Here is a 19,015-nt window from a genome sequence, read left to right as displayed (position 1 = left end):
CAGCGGCGCCTGTGCCCTCGCTATATAACCTGAGAACTTTCGTGACTGAAAGTTTACAGGTTACTTAGCATTTCCACACATGTCTGATTGTAAACGATCTATTACATTGTGCGCTTTGCACATAGTAATAGATGTGGAAAATCCCCATTTACTGCAAGATTGTAGAATGGCAGTATATGGTAGTATCAATCACACATTCCTAGGGTTAAAGTACCCTGGAAGTTAAATAATATACATATTTGTTATTTAAACTATAAATATCATAAAATTATGGTTTTTTTTGTCAAGGTGACACACCACCCGAGTTATGCTCGGTTTTTTGGCGAATTTTGACATGCCAAGCTCAAAAGGTTGCCAATCACTGTGTTATGTTATGTCATATTATGTTGTCCAAATGGAAGCGCAATGCCAACAAGGAAATGTTGTGGGGGATGGATGTATAGAGCAATACAATTTAACAACTAAGCCAGCAAAAACTCTCCTCCCATATAATATCTTTCATAGACACTCTTGTAAACACTTTTGTACTTTTTTGGAAGTGCATGTAGGATAGGGTGAATAAATTGGCATCCTTGTGGCCAAATCTGCATAAATCACTCCTAGAGTTGCCCCTCCTTGTAAAAGTTTTGACAATTGTATGTTAAATTTTAATTCCCTATATGTAGTGTAGTCGGACAAAAGGAGCCTCACCTAATCCCTGTACATGCTAGCGTCCATAAGAACAACAGAGCCCCCCTTGTCCTACATTTTAATTACAACATTGGTCCAGTTGTTAATTTTTTTCAAGGCATTCCTGAGGGAAGGTTTCAGATTGGAGGTAACTTTCTTTTACACACAGAAAAAACTATCACAAAGATACTTTTGTGAAATCAGCTCACCCTCTCCGTTCGAACAATCCTCTTAGTCTTGACTCTGGACACTCCAGCACGGACAAACCTCGGTCACAGGTGCGGGCAGCATTAGACAGGAAAAAGAACTATTTCCAGCTGGACATCAGACGTCAGTTTTAGGATAAAAAGTAGCAAAATTTTATTTGAAATCCATTAAAAAGGGTACAATGATACATGACACAGCATAAGGAATAAAAAATAGCATCAAAGCTTACGCGTTTCGGTGATTAAACCTTATTCATAGCTTCTGCATAACTTTCTGCAGTCTGGCTATTTAACCCTGCCCTTTCAATCCCATGGATCTCTGGGTAAGGTTTTTTTAACCCTTTCCATGATTTTTTGTATAAAGCGTAAAGCGTAAAGTGTAAACATAAAATGTAAATATAAAGTGTAAACATACATAGAAGAAACTTTACATGTTTAAAAACAAGGAAAAACAGGTGGTAATTATCACCTTAGTACCTGCAAGAAAAAGTGTAACTTTTCATTGTTTTTCTATCAAAGAAGCAAAAAAGAGAGGTTGTATTACGTGGGGAGCATTATAGGATATTAGAAACAATATTTTATATTTATTATATATTTTATAAGTTAGCAATTTTTAGCAAAAATGAATCAAATCTTGTTTCTTATTTAATCCAAAAGGGACCCTAGTTTTTAGAGAGAAAATCCAGTACGTTTCTCGATTTAAAAGGATCCTCCTAAGATCTCCCCCTCGCTTAGGTTTCATTACTTTTTCGATACCCCTGCATCTGAGGACACTGCAGTCTCCGGCATGATGTTCCCTAACATGTCTAGATACTGCGGAAATGTTAACCGCACTGTCTGAACTGACATCAGAGAGATGTCGACGAATGCGGATTTTAAGATTGTTCGTAGTACAGCCTATGTAATCTAATCCACATGAAATGCATTGTATCTGATAAATTACAAATGATGTATTACAGTTTATGAATTGTTTTATTTCTTGTTGTGCATCATTAGAGTACGAGGAGAAAAATTTGCTTTGGATCGCATACCTGCAGCACTTACAACGGTCTGCTCCACATTTGAAGAAGCCTTTAGTGCTGAGCCATGTGGTATGGCCTGGACTTGATTGATATAGGCTTGGTGACAGTAAATTACTGAGATTCGGAGCCTTTTTAGCTACACATTTTATATTGTTGTGCATAATTTTGGACAGTATGTGATCAGTATGCAAGATGGGTAGATTTTTATATATAATTTTTTCAATTTCTTTGTACTGAACACTGTAGGTTGTAGTAAACACTATTGGTTGTTGTTTTTTGTGTTTGGATTTTTTGTTTTTATTCATGTTAATCAAATCTGAACGGGGGATATTATGGACTATATGAGAAGCCCTTTTTAACATCCACTCCGGATATTTTCTCTTCTTTAATTTGTCCCAAACCTTTTTCTCCTCTGTTTTATACAGGGAGGATGTGGAACAATTCCTTTTAGTGCGGATAAGTTCTCCTGTAGGGATATTCTTTATAACATGATTGGGGTGGCATGAACTAGCTAGTAGGGTGGTATTAGATGCCGTTGGTTTGACATATGGGGAAATTTGAACTACAGTATTGGTACCAGTTAAGCTGATATCCAAGAAATTGATAGTTTTAGCCTGTAAATTAAATGTGAATTTGATTAACATGAATAAAAACAAAAAATCCAAACACAAAAAACAACAACCAATAGTGTTTACTACAACCTACAGTGTTCAGTACAAAGAAATTGAAAAAATTATATATAAAAATCTACCCATCTTGCATACTGATCACATACTGTCCAAAATTATGCACAACAATATAAAATGTGTAGCTAAAAAGGCTCCGAATCTCAGTAATTTACCAAGCCTATATCGATCAAGTCCAGGCCATACCACATGGCTCAGCACTAAAGGCTTCTTCAAATGTGGAGCAGACCGTTGTAAGTGCTGCAGGTATGCGATCCAAAGCAAATTTTTCTCCTCGTACTCTAATGATGCACAACAAGAAATAAAACAATTCATAAACTGTAATACATCATTTGTAATTTATCAGATACAATGCATTTCATGTGGATTAGATTACATAGGCTGTACTACGAACAATCTTAAAATCCGCATTCGTCGACATCTCTCTGATGTCAGTTCAGACAGTGCGGTTAACATTTCCGCAGTATCTAGACATGTTAGGGAACATCATGCCGGAGACTGCAGTGTCCTCAGATGCAGGGGTATCGAAAAAGTAATGAAACCTAAGCGAGGGGGAGATCTTAGGAGGATCCTTTTAAATCGAGAAACGTACTGGATTTTCTCTCTAAAAACTAGGGTCCCTTTTGGATTAAATAAGAAACAAGATTTGATTCATTTTTGCTAAAAATTGCTAACTTATAAAATATATAATAAATATAAAATATTGTTTCTAATATCCTATAATGCTCCCCACGTAATACAACCTCTCTTTTTTGCTTCTTTGATAGAAAAACAATGAAAAGTTACACTTTTTCTTGCAGGTACTAAGGTGATAATTACCACCTGTTTTTCCTTGTTTTTAAACATGTAAAGTTTCTTCTATGTATGTTTACACTTTATGTTTACATTTTATGTTTACACTTTACGCTTTACGCTTTATACAAAAAATCATGGAAAGGGTTAAAAAAACCTTACCCAGAGATCCATGGGATTGAAAGGGCAGGGTTAAATAGCCAGACTGCAGAAAGTTATGCAGAAGCTATGAATAAGGTTTAATCACCGAAACGCGTAAGCTTTGATGCTATTTTTTATTCCTTATGCTGTGTCATGTATCATTGTACCCTTTTTAATGGATTTCAAATAAAATTTTGCTACTTTTTATCCTAAAACTGACGTCTGATGTCCAGCTGGAAATAGTTCTTTTTCCTGTCTAACTTTCTTTTAGACTTCAAAAGACGGAAATTGCATTTCACCCTTTTCTGGAGAAGAGTCTTAGACTCCAACCTAGATTGTACTGGGTAAAATCAAGTGTTATAATCCTTCAGAAGTGTTATCTGTTCATCAAAACACTTATTTTTAAATATGCTTCAAGTTCTCAAGACCTCAAATCCTCCGGTAATAACAAAAGAAATTGAGCAGCGCTTCAAATGTGATAATAAGAAAACTTGAACAAGCCATATAAGAAGTGACTGAGGCAGATATCCATATACAAAAAATAGGTCACATGAACCCATAATCTCCACCCATCATATTTACATATTCAGTGTTAAATACATAAAAACATATATAATTCTTATACAAAGTGTGCACATATCAATATATCCATTCATATACATATTCATAAATACATATTCCTATTCAGTTTGTTAACCTCAATACATATATATACACTGTGGACTAACCTTAGACAATAAAGTACTAAGTGCTCATGTGGCATCTAAGAATCACTATGAGGCGTAGGTGCAAAGATCTGGTGGGTCTTGTATTTATAAAAACCCGGAATGGCCAGAATCAATTAACGTCACCCTGTCCCTTTGAATCGCGAGAAGCTGGTGTGAACTCACCAATGTACACCTGATTGTGGGAAACAGCGCTGGAGAGTGGAGAGGTAAGTGAGCTGCTTCACACATGAGGAGGCACAGGGATGCACACTGGTACAACTGCAACCCGAGAGAGGGGTCGCAGGAGCAGCCGTGATATGTATTTGGAAAAACACAGGGTTAAAATTTTGACACAAAACCTATTACATCTATGACGTTCCCTGAGTTACAGGGAGTGGCTGTGCAAAATTTGGGAATTGAAAACGCAAAAGTGCAGATTCCTTTAGTTGACATAAATACACACACATACATACACTAAGCTTTACAGTATTAGATTAATATGTTTTAATATATTTTAAACCTTCTGTATGAAAAAAATGCCTAAATTTTGCCATCTTTTGACACAAAAGATGCTACCATGCTACCATTTTCAGAACTGTAAGACCTTTTGATCACTTTTTGTTAAAATTTTTATGAATTCCAAAATGGCAAAATATCGTGAATAACCATTTTTATATTTTGATAGATTGGGCATTTTAGGACGTGATGATGCCTAACATGTTTATGATTTTTTTTTTTTTTTTAATTTTTTTCACAAATTTTTAAACGTGCCGGGTCTCACTGGACCTTCCTCTGACAGCTACCCACCCTCAAAGATAATATTACAGTCACAAATTAACCAATCAATGTAGGGGAGGTCTCCTCAGAGTTATGGAATTTGTAAGAACACAAGAAGGCTCTTATTAAATGAAAGTTTAATAACAAAAGGACAGTGCATACAACTAAAAGGGTTATTATACAAAAAGGGTGTCACATTAAACAGACATAAACATAAAAATGCAAAAAATTGTTTGGTAAAATGAAAAGGGATAAAACAGAACTTAATGCATTGCATGACGTTTTAAGTCTGGTGCCTGGGGAAATAGAAAGACCTTGACAAACTATCCACAAGGGACCCCCAAAGAATGACAACCATATGGAGACTTTCATCTAAATAGATTCTCACATTGACTGACCAACCCCCCCTGCTTGTGATAACACTGGGAGGCCTGGCATAGGATAATTGCCTTTTATCACTAGGAGGTGTAAACCAACCTTGTCTGGCTCAGAATCTTTCTTCGCTGATATGGGCATCCTATACACTTGGTTGTAATTCCACCTTTTTCCTCATAATGCCCCACATGCATACATACTATGCATGAGGAGTTTAGTGGTAATAGTTTTGGGGTTAAGTAATTGCTCCCTTTTGTAGTGAAGCAACCTCTTCACCATTGACATAGTTACTATAGAAGCCTACCTGTAATTATTAGGGACATTTGTGAAGCTGAAATTGGATTATCCCACATTTTTCTTTGATCTATAAATCTAGATGTGGACTTATACCTGCAGGTCATAACCTATAGTTGCACTGCTGGGGTGTTGATTTTGAGTCTCTCTTTCCTTATTTAGATCTTATCACCACAATAACAGTTTAAGAAAATGACTGTCCAGTGAGAGACTAAACACCTGTCAAGTATACTTGATTGCAGGCATGCATTGGAACTAGAAAGCGAAGAGAAAGTCCACCAACAGTAGAAAGAGATCTTCTAAATTACAATTTGTTTATTTTGTTGCATAAAAGATGTACAGATAAGTAGATAACATATTGATGCGTTGAGGACAAAGGACCTTACTTATAATATACACTCACTGGCCACTTTATTAGGTACACCATGCTAGTAACGGGTTGAACCCCCTTTTGCCTTCAGAACTGCCTCAATTCTTCGTGGCAGAGATTCGACAAGGTGCTGGAAGCATTCCTCAGAGATTTTGGTCCATATTGACATGATGGCATCACACAGTTGCCGCAGATTTGTCAGCTGCACATCCATGATGCAAATCTCCCGTTCCACAACAATCCAAAAAGATGCTCTATTGGATTGAGATCTGGTGACTGTGGAGGCCATTTGAGTACAGTGAACTCATTTTCATGTTCAAGAAACCAGTCTGAGATGATTCCAGCTTTATGACATGGCGCATTATCCTGCTGAAAGTAGCCATCAGATGTTGGGTACATTGTGGTCATAAAGGGATGGACATGGTCAGCAACAATACTCAGGTAGGCTGTGGCGTTGCAACAATACTCAATTGGTACCAAGGGGCCCAAAGAGTGCCAAGAAAATATTCCCCATACCATGACACCACCACCACCAGCCTGAACCGTTGATACAAGGCAGGATGGATCCATGCTTTCATGCTGTTGACGCCAAATTCTGAACCTACCATCCGAATGTCGCAGCAGAAATCGAGACTCATCAGACCAGGCAACGTTTTTCCAATCTTCTATTGTCCAATTTCGATGAGCTTGTGCAAATTTGTAGCCTCAGTTTCCTGTTCTTAGCTGAAAGGAGTGGCACCCGGTGTGGTCTTCTGCTGCTGTAGCCCATCTGCCTCAAAGTTCGACGTACTGTGCATTCAGAGATGCTCTTCTGCCTACCTTGGTCTTAACAGGTGGCGATTTGAGTCACTGTTGCCTTTCTATCAGCTCGAACCAGTCTGCCCATTCTCCTCTGACCTCTGGCATCAACAAGGCATTTCCGCCCACAGAACTGCCGCTCTGGATGTTTTTTCTTTTTCGGACCATTCTCTGTAAACCCTAGAGATGGTTGTGCGTGAAAATCCTAGTAGATCATCAGTTTCTGTAATACTCAGACCAGCCCTTCTGGCACCAACAACCATGCCATGTTCAAAGGCACTCAAATCACCTTTCTTCCCCATACTCGGTTTGAACTGCAGGAGATTGTCTTGACCATGTCTACATGCCTAAATGCACTGAGTCGCCGCCATGTGATTGGATGATTAGAAATTAAGTGTTAACAAGCAGTTGGACAGGTGTACCTAATAAAGTGGCCGGTGAGTGTATTTTGAAAGTCACTGGATTCTGTGCACATGATAAATGGGGAAAACTCGATAACATTTCTTTATTATGACATGTTAAAAAACACATATCTTATAATACAGTTATCTATTAATAGATAATTCAATTGAATAAGCAAATTGATTAGATATAAAGACAATATTGAAAAACATATTATCTGGTTTTACTAAATTACACCACTAGATGTCATTCTGTTGAAATACAATCAGTTGTGGCAGGTGTTAGTGAAGACTGTAGTCTGTAGTCTGTAGATCAAGACATAACAATGTGATGTAATTTATCAAGACACCACCAGGTGTTGCTATTAACTATAGCTAATATGCCGGCACACAAATTCAGCAGCCAATCAGAAAAAATGTAGCTGCAAGATGTAGTGTGGACATTAGGTTTCATTAAGTGTCACTTCGCAGTGGAAACTGAAAGTCTTCACATCCACCATTCAAACTACAGGCTTAGAATACATGAAAATCAAGGGATAGAATATGTAATAAAAATGTATACCACTAGATGTCAGTGTGCTTAATGAATACGTCCAAATCAATTGCATACACAGAATATAAGGAAATTATCTTTGAAGCATGTTTACACACAAAATCAGGAAATTTTTGTTTCAAACTTTTAATAATGTGTTTGATGCAGATCTATAAGGCACACAACTTGAAATTCATAGAGAAGCATCTAGGTGTAACAGCACAAAATAAAAAAGAAACAAAAAAGTTGTATAAAACCATTATAAACATTCCTATATAATAAATATTTTTAATCTTTTTATAGACATATTTAAAGAGAGAGTATTTAATATTGGTAAATGACATCTTGCCTGCAATGCAGGCCTATTGCTTGGCGGGTATTTGAAAGGAAGATCCAAAAAGTTTCCCTGTCTAACAAAATTCTTCTATGATTCCTGCCGCTAGTAGGTCTGACATCTCTTTCTATTCCTCTAAATTAAAAACCAGAAGTGTCACATTTATGAACTGCAGAGAAGTGTATGGAAACATTAGACACAGTGGGGGACATTTATTATGGTCTTTTAAATGGAAAACTGGCATTTTTGCCATGTGCATCCGAATTTATAAAGTGTCAGTGCTATAATAATGGTGTTTTCCGACACTCTCGACTTGTTCTGTTTTTGGTTGCAAAATTTTGGCGCCGCTTGTGAATCCCCCAGTATTTTTGAGACACATTTTTGGCGCTTAATGTGGCGTAGAAATAGCCCAGCTAAAAGCTAGGAAGTTCTAAACCTTTCAGTCTGCGCGCCAAATCATTATTCCTTTGTGCCACAAACTTATATCCCACTTATATGGAATTTATAAGGAACAATATGGTAAACTTATATGAAACTTAAATGAAACTTATATAATAAACGTGTATGGAACTATTCTAGAGCCACCCTGCACCAAAAATAATAAATGCCCCTCAGTATGTTCAACACTCTCTTGAATATCAGAAACGCGTTTTCTAATTCTTGTTTTTAAACTGCACATAGTACATCCTACATATTGAACATTGTATATCATGCAATCCATTACATATATAACATAGGGTGCATTACAGTTAATGTAGGTTTTGATCTGATATGTGATACCCATGCCAATAGAATGTTTTTAAATTATCACATATTGGTAACATATGCAAATGTTGTGGGAAATTTATTTATGAATCCACGACAGATTACTGTCATAGTTTGTACTAAAAAACTGTGCACCAGATTTATAGAGGGTTTTGGAAAGTTTTCTGCTTCTCCTACAACTAGCTCAACAAAAGGGTCAAGCTCTATGAAAAGGAAGCATGGTATTGCACCAAAAATGTCTGTGCACCTGACAGACATACTGCTGACCTGACAGAATTTTGTCCTAATTTTGTGGTGTAAAGTAAGCCATCTAATAGCAGGCACAGTGTACAACTAGACAGTCTTAAGCTAGGACAGATTTATCATCCAGCAGCACCAGACACTTACTGTATATGAATCTGGCGCAGAATAAGACTGTCTACTCTAATTCTGCACTGTCTAGCCTTAGGACACTTTTTATAAATCTGCCTCATTATGCCCAAATTTGTATAAACGTTTACTTTCTAATGGTTTTTTTTCTACAAATAGGCTTGGGGACAAAATGCTATCTAAAGTGGGTGCTTTATCTGCAACAAATTTGGTAGGATGGATAAAAATCTCTGTCAACATGGCATCATGAGTTAATAATGGTAAATGTCTCTTGAGAATGTTTTTAATTTCATTAAAATCCTCACTGTAAGTGGTAAAAGTAAGACTAGAACAAAAAATTGGACTCTGAACACAAAAAAGAAATAATGTCTGAACAATTTGTTTTTGCCCTGATTTATTTGCCCTACGGAATGCTATGTATAACATGCTTAGCATTACATGACTCTTAATGGGAAATGGTGTCAGATGATGTGGGTTTTCAATATGTGCTGAAAAAAATCCTCTCTCCTCTGATTAAATTGAGATCTAAAATATTTTCTCCAAATCTACATGAGATGTAAATGTAAGGTTTAGTAGTATGAAATCCGAAATGCCACATTGACAACCCCGCCAAACAAAGAGGAGGTTGTCAATGTAACAGCCATACCATCTAATAGAATTAAAGAAAGGATTGTCTCAAGTTAAAAGAAATTGTTCCTTCCACCAATACATATAAATTTTAGCCAGTAATGGGGAAAAACATGCCCCCATACTTGCTCCCTGAGTTTTTATATAGAAACTTCCATCAAAGGAGAAAAAGTTGTGATATAATCAAAAACACTCTAACTTCTGTAGAATAACTACTATAGGTATCTAAAAAATGATCAAGAGCTATACTGGAGTGCATGCTTACTATATCTGAGATGTCCAGGAATATTCTTAACTAAAGGTTGAAGTAGATTGTCAACCCATTGTCCCAATCTTTCATTTAAAGAGGCAATTCCTGCGACTATAGGATGCATTTGTGGAGAGAACTGCTCCTTATGTATTTTAGGTAAGGACTACAAAATTGGTACAAGTACGAGTTTAGTTCAATAAGTACTCGTGTTAGAAATGAAGACACCTTTTTTTCAAAAATGTTTTTTTTTTATTTTTAAACATAGTCCCCTTTTAGAAAGATAAACTTCTCCCAACATTCCTGCCATTTTTTTAACCCATCCCAAAAATTGGATTAGTCGAACTCTCCAAAATATGCCTCAGCGATAACTTTTTTCCTGCAAGCCATTTCTTAATGTTAGGGACAAAACACGTCTTACTCAAATGGCTGCCAAATCCAAACTAACCTATCAATCAGTCTGCAAAATGTTTTGCCATAGTTTTTGCCATTGTTTGAACGCCCTCTGTGGTCAAACACGGGGACTTATTGAACCGCCCTTGTATTCCTTCGTTTAACATCTAAAAGACCCAAACTAACATCCTCCAAACGGATTTCCAAATCTTCTTCAATAAACTTTGTAGTAGGATCACCTTTTAATGTTAAATAGATAGTGTCATCCTGTAACTGAAGGAGATATTAATTTATAAACCCAAATCCAAAATTACAATAGAACCTTCCTTGTCAGTGGAACGAATCACCAAATATTCATTATTTTTCAAAATAGAAATGGTGTGCTCCGAAGCAGTGAGATTAGAAAATTGTTGTATATTGGAAATCAATTTTTCTAACTGTACCATAACACTCCACTCGCTCTTGGAAAAGATCGTGCAAAGGATAAAAATAAGGATTTTTCATACTGTAAATGGGAACAGGTAATGGGGAATCAGAAGCTTCAACAAATGTACAGGCAGTTCCCGGGTTATGTACAAGATAGGTTCTGTAGATTTGTTCTTAAGTATGTGAGTCAGACCTGTATATTTTATCATTTTAACTACAGACAAAATTTTTTGGCAATTCTGTGACAATTGAAGCTAGGGGTCATCTATAAGTCAGCTGTTTTTAAGTTGGGGACCGCCTGTTGTTATGTTAAGATGTTACTTATTATATTGGTCCAAAAACGATAAGCAAACACTCTGGTCCTTTATACTGTCACTGTTTTCATTGAGGGTAGATTAACCATCATGAGTTGTTGAACTGGTATTGGATATACGAACATCAATAGAGATGGTCGAATTCACTTGAATGAAGTGGAATTCACTCCGAATTTCAGGGAAAATTCGATTCGTCACAAATCCGAAGTTTACAGTGATTCGGGGAACCGCGATACCGCGGTTTAAAACACTAACGAAAATAAGCTCCGGCATCAGCTCACCCTGAGCTGGTGCCCGGTATTTCCATCAGAAACCTGCCATTACAAGTGGTAGGTTTCCTTTAAGGTTCACTCATCACTTTGGAGGAGAATACATAGATTATTTGGATGTCACATTAACGGGCAACTAGGAGAAGATCCTAGTGTCACCTTTTCGTAAATCGGTAGCAGGGAATACAATTTTATTAGCCACGTCATGTCATCCCTGACATGTCATGGATAATATTCCCTTTGGAGAGCTGGTTCGTCTGCGCAGGAATAGCTCCACGTACTGTAAACTGTAATACTACCCATGTAGTGTATTTAATAGATTGTACGACATGTAAAAAACAATATGTACAATAAACTCTCTAAAAACATGGATAAAAAAACATCTTTCAGACATATAGACAAATAGGAAAATGTTAATTGACCTTAACCTAGAGAAAGTTTGTGAAGAGTTTATAGCTTTGAGTAGTTCTCCTCTGAAATCATGAGTTAATCCGTTTCCCTTTGTCTGAGATTTACCTGTATAATATGTGAAACTGAGTATATGAAAATAACTTATCAAGAATGTTGATATCCTTTGTTCTTACCTGTTTGGGATAATATTTTATCTTTCATAAGCTTTTATACAATGATATTAAGCCGCACTCATAAAGGGTCAGTCTTGTCACATGTTCATGACGTCACACTTAGGGAGCACGGTCTTTAAATAGATTCATGATCTTACATGAAAGTAGACCGATTAAACTTGCATAAACAAAACAAGTAGGTTGTTTTCCAGAGATGCCGTGTCATGTATATCTATGTACTTTGCCATGAAAAATGCTTTTATTGGAACGCAATCAATAGAGACTCTATTGGATAACACTCTCCTGAAGTGCTGGTTATCTTTCTAAAGTTTGTGATGCTTTTAGTTTATTCATTAAAATATGCCACTGACACATAGTAACGAATCTGCAGAAACCAAACAGCTTCAAAGACCTGAGGCTGTCATGGCAACTGATCAACGCTCCCGATGACGTCACGGGGAGCGGGGATCAAAACGAAAATGGCGGCACCCACGCACCGCTGTCTTGTAATTGCTGCCTGGATATGCAGTATGCAGCAAACCCCCCGTCAGCATCTCATTAACCACCTTTTAAGGGACAGCTACCAGTATGATAGATTGTAAAAAGCTAAGAGAAGAGCAGGTCCTGCTAAAGGGTGCACACACCAGGATGTCAGTGTGCTTGATTTACAATCCATGACCCGGGTGGTAGATTAACTTTCAATGCCCCCAGCATTTGCAATATGCAGAAAACCCCACGTCACCACCCTATTAACAGCTCTTTGCTGTACTATTGCCACCAAGGTTTAAATTGAAATCTGTCAAATATCATAGTGGCTGTATTTTAAACGCAGTGAGAGGAAGAATATATGGTTTTCAAATCACTTCTCCTACCATTATAAGAATTACTGAATCTAAACACCCAAAGTACCTTTACCCTCATCCTCGTGTTAATTAAGATGAACCAGGCATGGATCCCACGCGACTTGGTTGTGCCAGCGCCTGAGTGAGTGGTTAAAAACTCACTGTAATTAAAATTAAAATCCATCATAAACGACATTAGCTGTATTTAAAATTAAAATGTATGAAATACTGCATTAGCTGGATTCAAAATTGAATATTTTAAACACAGTGAGAGGAAAGTATTTGGTTTTCCCATTGGTCCTTCTACTTTTATAAGAATAACTGGATATGAACACCCAAGGCACCTTAAACCCTTATGCCACTTTGTTTTTTTGTTCAATTTTTGCTCCCCATGTTGAAATATCTATAACTTTTAACATTTTTCTGTGTACAGAGCTGAATGAGGGCTTATTTTCAGCGTAACAAATTGTACTTCTCAGTGATGTTGTTTATTATTCCATGCTATGTACTGGGAAGCAGCAAAAAATTGGCAAAATTGAGGAAATTGGCAAAATAACGCTTTTGCGTCACTTTCTTCTGGGTTCAGTTTTTATGACTTTCACTTTGCAATCCAAATGATATGTACACCTTATTCCTTGGTTCGGTATGATCACAGTTAGAACACATTTATGTAGGTTTTAATGTGTTTTAATACATTTTCAAATAATTAAATTATGTGTATGAAAAAAAAATTTGTTTTGCCATCTTCTGATGCTAATAACATTTTCACACTTTGGTGTGCAGAGTGAGATGTCATTTTGTGCGAGATAAGCTGACGTTTTCAGTGCTACCATTTTGATGAATGTGCAGCCTTTAAATCACTTTTTATAAAAAAAATTTATGTGATGTTGAACGGTGTCTGGGTGCACCACCGGGAATAACCATTTTAAGATTTTGACATGTTTGTGATTTTTAATGTTTATTTAGTTTTATATCAGTTCTAGGGAAAGGGGGATTATTTGAATTTTTAGGATTTTTATTTTTTTTACTTTTTTTTTTTAGACCCTCTAGGGTACTTTAACCCTAGATGGTCTGATCAGGCCTACTATATACTAAAATACTACTGTATTGCAGTTTATGGGGGGTTTTTTTACACAGAATTCATTACAATGTGCCACTGGCTATATACTAAGGGGCCGGCACTGGCTATATAATAAGGGGCATGTACTGGCTATATACTAAGAGGGCAGGCTGCTACACAGATTTTTCCCTAGTGCTGGCAGTCTCAAACAACCGATTTTTGACTCACAGGTCTGTAATTTCCAGGACGACTTTTTGACCCTTTTTTAAAATATTGGCACCACTTTTGCTATGTGCCAGTGCTGCGGAACAGAACCTGTCCTTAATGAATCTTCAAATATTAGATATAATGGTATATCACAATACATAATTCATTCAGTACCTAGTGATGTATGCTATCTGGGCCTGGTGTTGAGGCAGCGCAGTACCTCTTTCTGGGCTAACCAGCTGATGTTTAATGGCGGATTTACATTATTCGTCATCATGTCATTTCCCATGGAACTTTCCTGGGTAGAAGTTCCCTTCTACTATAACCTCCAAGTTATTCCTCAGAGGGCCCATGCTCTCTCTGTTTTCATTTTTTTTACTATTTATATATTTGTAAAATAATTTGGGATTATTTTTACTTTCAATGGCAATTTTTTTTTCAGTTACTATTTTTGTTGCCTGTTTTTACATGATTTTTTTATTCTTTGGAATCCTGTAATGCCTCATCATTACCTTTTTGTTTTAGTGACTTAAATGCCATATCTTTATCCTTTATTGCCCGCCTTACAGTACTACACATTGTCGTTTTTTGCGTTTATTTTTGAGAACATTGGGGCACATTTACTATGAAGAGGGCAAACTGCACTAAATGCAGTTTACCTGTGTATAGTGCAGGGTGCACTATAATCCAGATTCAGGATTTCTAGCATGCGTTCTAGAGAACAAAGGTTCTTTACTGTAAGAGCAGTGAGACTTTGGAACTCTCTGCCACAAGAGGTTGTTATGGCGGATTCTATGTACATGTTCAAGAGAGGCCTGGATGACTTTGTAGAGAGAGAAAATATAACGGGTTATAGGGAAAAAACATTTATTTAATTCTTAAAGGTTGGACTTGATGGACTTGCGTCTTTTTCCAGCCTTATATACTATGATACTATGAATCCGGTACCTCCTGCACTGCCCCGACAGAGTCCGACACTTTTTTTCTGCTGTATCTTTAACATGGGGTGTATGACACAATTCTGTCTAACTTTGCATAATAAATCTGATCACCGGAATGCCTGCTAATTTGTGTTGCATGAAGACTAGTGCAGCTGCGCCACAAAAGGGTTGTGTGTAACACAAATGTGGTGCAGACACTTCTTAAATATCTGTGCAAGCTGTTTGCATCAAAAGAACATGCAAGATCTGACATAAAAAGGTCTTCCCTTAGCTGTTGAAAATTTGCCCTATTAAAGTCCAGAGTTCCTGTTGTCCGTGTTCTGAAAGTCATAGTAAAGAATAATTTAAAGTAAATTCTGTTGTGGTCACTGTTAATTAGGTGATCCTCAACCTTCAATTTTGATACCCTGTAAGGTCTATTGGTCAAGATAAGGTCCTGGAGTGCTCCCCCTCTTGTTGTTTCTTGTACCAGTTGTGACCTTTTTTTGGTAAAAAAAAGCGTAAGAAGCTTAAAGAGGGACCATACAGCAGTATGTCAGTGTGCTTGATTTACATTCCTTGTTCCTGGTAGTAAAGGTCTTTTAATTAATAATTTCCCCACTATACAAACACCACACCCAAGAGTGATCATTATTATTAGTCAGATATTAGCTCTACTCTATTAATTGTTTTCTTAGCCTAGTAAAATCTAGCCAGAATAATGAATGTGTGATATAAAGAATATTTTATTGGAGATTTATCAAAAATGTCTGAGAGCAAAAATGGTTCTAGTTGCTCATCGCAACCCATTAGAGCTCATAATAGTTTATAAAATGAAAACTGACCTCTGCTTGGCTGCCATGAACAACTATAACATGTTTGATTTTAGACACTTTTGATAAACAGTCTATTGTGTCTGCCATGTTATGGAGCAAACAGAAAAATTGAGTAATGCAGGGGGCTGCATGATCTCATATGGTATTTTTGGTATATTTGTGGGGGTTGTAGAAAGGGATGTAGGTAGAGGCTCATGGGCTAGTACATATAGTACGAGAAGCTTATACACAAAGTTTTCAGCACATCTCTACATTGCACCTTTAAAACTACCACTTTCAATTATGGTGTAGTGTCCCACACAGGCACCTAAATAATATATAGAGTTGACTATACTGGGCCCCTGGTGTATATCACAAGTATATCATACCACTGTTGCTTAGTCATTGTAGCTAAATTATACTCACAATCATAGCCATATGAACAGTTTGGGAAATATTCAATGATGAAGACAAAGGCAAACCAATTCTAAGGTAGTACCTCAAATCTCTGAAACCAAAAAACTAGGAAAACCAGAGAAAAGACACCAATAGGACTACAGTTAATATAACAACAATCCCCTGGCACAGGATGTTTGCAGCGTTAAATTGTTTAAATTGAATCTGCCAAAGAAAGAGTATGTTACAGCAAAGAATGATGAAAGTAATTGATTAAGTGCACAATATTATAATAGAACCAACTTGTTAACAGAATGGCAGACCAGAATTTAAAGTAAAGTCTTGTAACAAACCACCAGGGTCAAAAGGTATCCTGTAAGATGAGGAGCGATGCCACAAAAGTGCAGTTATGGCAGAAGAGTCTTATTATGGACCATGGCCAGAACCTTTTTTATTAAAGATACCGTATATGCCGGCGTATAAGACGACTGGGCGTATAAGACGACCCCCAACTTCTGCCCTAAAAATATAGAATTTGGTATATACTCACTGTATAAGACTACCCCTCTCCCAAATGAAAAAAAGTCTGCTTAAAACTTTGCAAAACAAACAAGAGAGCAAGTGCCTGGTGATCATAACTGTAAGCTGCGATATTAATGAAGATCCGACATGCTTCTGTAAGTGCCACCTGTGACCCCCAGCTCTGTGACGCCGACCGCTGTGACAGGGCGGCTGCATTAGCATACAGCGCGCCGCCCCGTCACCGCGTACTAAGCCTCTTCTAATGACTGTGAGAGGCGGACTGCCGCGCATGCGCGGCGGTCCCAGGAAGCGGCTCTCTGCGCGCTGACGGGGAAAAAAAACACCTCACACAGTGCGGCCCCCGTATATCCGGCGTATAAGACGACCCCCCACTGTAGCCATTATTTTAAGGGGTTAAAAAGTAGTCTTATACGCCAGTATATACAGTATGTATTTTAATGTGTTTGTTGTGTGGCTATGAATTGATAACAATGATTTATAGGTGACTTCATTTAATTGGTTGTTTTTGTTGTTGATACAGTACAAGTACACCAAGTACAGTTGGTGATGGTATCACTCATTCTCTTTCTCTTTGACTCTAAGACCGGTTTCACCTTAGTCTGTGATCAGTCTGTGATCATGGACGTGAGAAGTGCCGAGTCAAATGCACAGTTCTTGTTTCCCAGATATGCAGGAGAGCCAACACTGTACTGTTGGCTCTGCTGCATTTTGTGGAAACAAGAACTTTGTGTATCATATGATCCGTGGAAAGGCACTTCTCACATGCATGATCACGGACTGATCATGGACTAATCTGTATGTTTCTATCCCAGAGTATATGAAATAACATTTTATCATTCCTACACTATGTAATTAGGTAAATGCTAGGGGCAAGTTCCAGTGATAATTTTGACAAGGCAAAGCGTATGAATTAATGATAAATGCTATATTGAATAGTAGTTTGTGGTAGTTCACACTGTAAACAAAGCCCTGGGTAATATAAATTATTTCCTCCAATGGGAAATAAACGCTTGATAGTCTAAAGTCTTTGGAAGGTTGGAAGCTTATTCTAGATCTCAAAAGAAAATTCATTTGAGCTGGCCTAGCGATATTACAGAATAATATTATGTGTTAAGAATTATTTGCAGTTGGTTGGCATATGTATCTGAAAATGAAGATAATTTGTAAATCTCAATGGAATATAAGGTTTATTTCAATAGGATGCAATTAGTTTCGTATCTGTCAATTCAGTAATGATAATTAATTTTAAGGTTAATTTCCTTTGATGCTTAAATCTTATTTAAAACATTTAGAAAAAGACATAAAATTAGGATGTTACAACCATGAGACATCGGGTGCTTTTGAGACTCTCTCTGTGTCTATTATCACGAGAAAATTAGGTCGGACATAATGTGGGAATTTTTGTTCATTATTCAATGTAATGGATGGAAGTCAGGAAAAAAATCAGCTGGAATTGGTGAGGTTGACGGCACAAGATTTGCATTTGCTTTGTTCACAGGATTAATTGCAAATGTATCCAACAAAAGAACTGGATTTATACATGAACAAGCTTGACATGGAAAGAAAATTGGATATGGATTGCTGCTTTCGCAACTAATGAAGTTTAATGTTAAAAGAATTCCCCACAGGCTGTGTTGTATTATAACCCACAAAAATAATGAAAGGAGGCATACGATCCGGCACTCCTATACTATGGTTAACTATGGCTGCAAGGGATTTTTGGGACGACTCTTGCAATAAATTGGACAAACAAACAGGGTACAGAGAGCAAGAGAAATACATTACACCCTAAGCGTGGCTATTTCCTTTATGTTTCTCACTTCTCTTTAACTAGAAGGATCCAAAAACAGAGAGCCTATTCAGATGAACAGTAGTGAGGTTTATGATATAATACTGCAATTACGGTATTCTTTCCAGAAGATGTAAAGTGTGAACAGCCCATTCAGGTGATGGTTTTGCAGATCATATGCTTCAAAGTTGATTTTCTGGATGATGCCACCACACAGGGCCATGAAAGAAACATCTAGAAGCTGCTCCACTGTTTGACAACATAGCGGCTTATTAGACCAATTTCTAATGACAGGTTTCCTTTAAAGGAAATATACCATAAGAATCACGGATGCTAAACCCCTAACACTTACATGTTCATCCAATG

At 37.1% G+C, this 19,015-nt stretch overlaps 1 protein-coding gene across 3 annotated transcripts in view; it reads left to right on the top strand.

Moving 5' to 3' along the window:
• Nucleotides 1–19,015, top strand: part of NKAIN2 (sodium/potassium transporting ATPase interacting 2) — a 535,491-nt gene that overhangs the window by 498,696 nt on the left and 17,780 nt on the right. The gene's annotated exons all lie outside the window — the stretch shown is intronic.

Source organism: Engystomops pustulosus, chromosome 3 (assembly GCF_040894005.1).
Source record: "Engystomops pustulosus chromosome 3, aEngPut4.maternal, whole genome shotgun sequence".
NCBI lineage: Eukaryota > Metazoa > Chordata > Amphibia > Anura > Leptodactylidae > Engystomops > Engystomops pustulosus.
The sequence above is the reverse complement of the archived record's forward strand: the minus strand, read 5'-3'. Positions and strand labels throughout refer to the sequence as shown.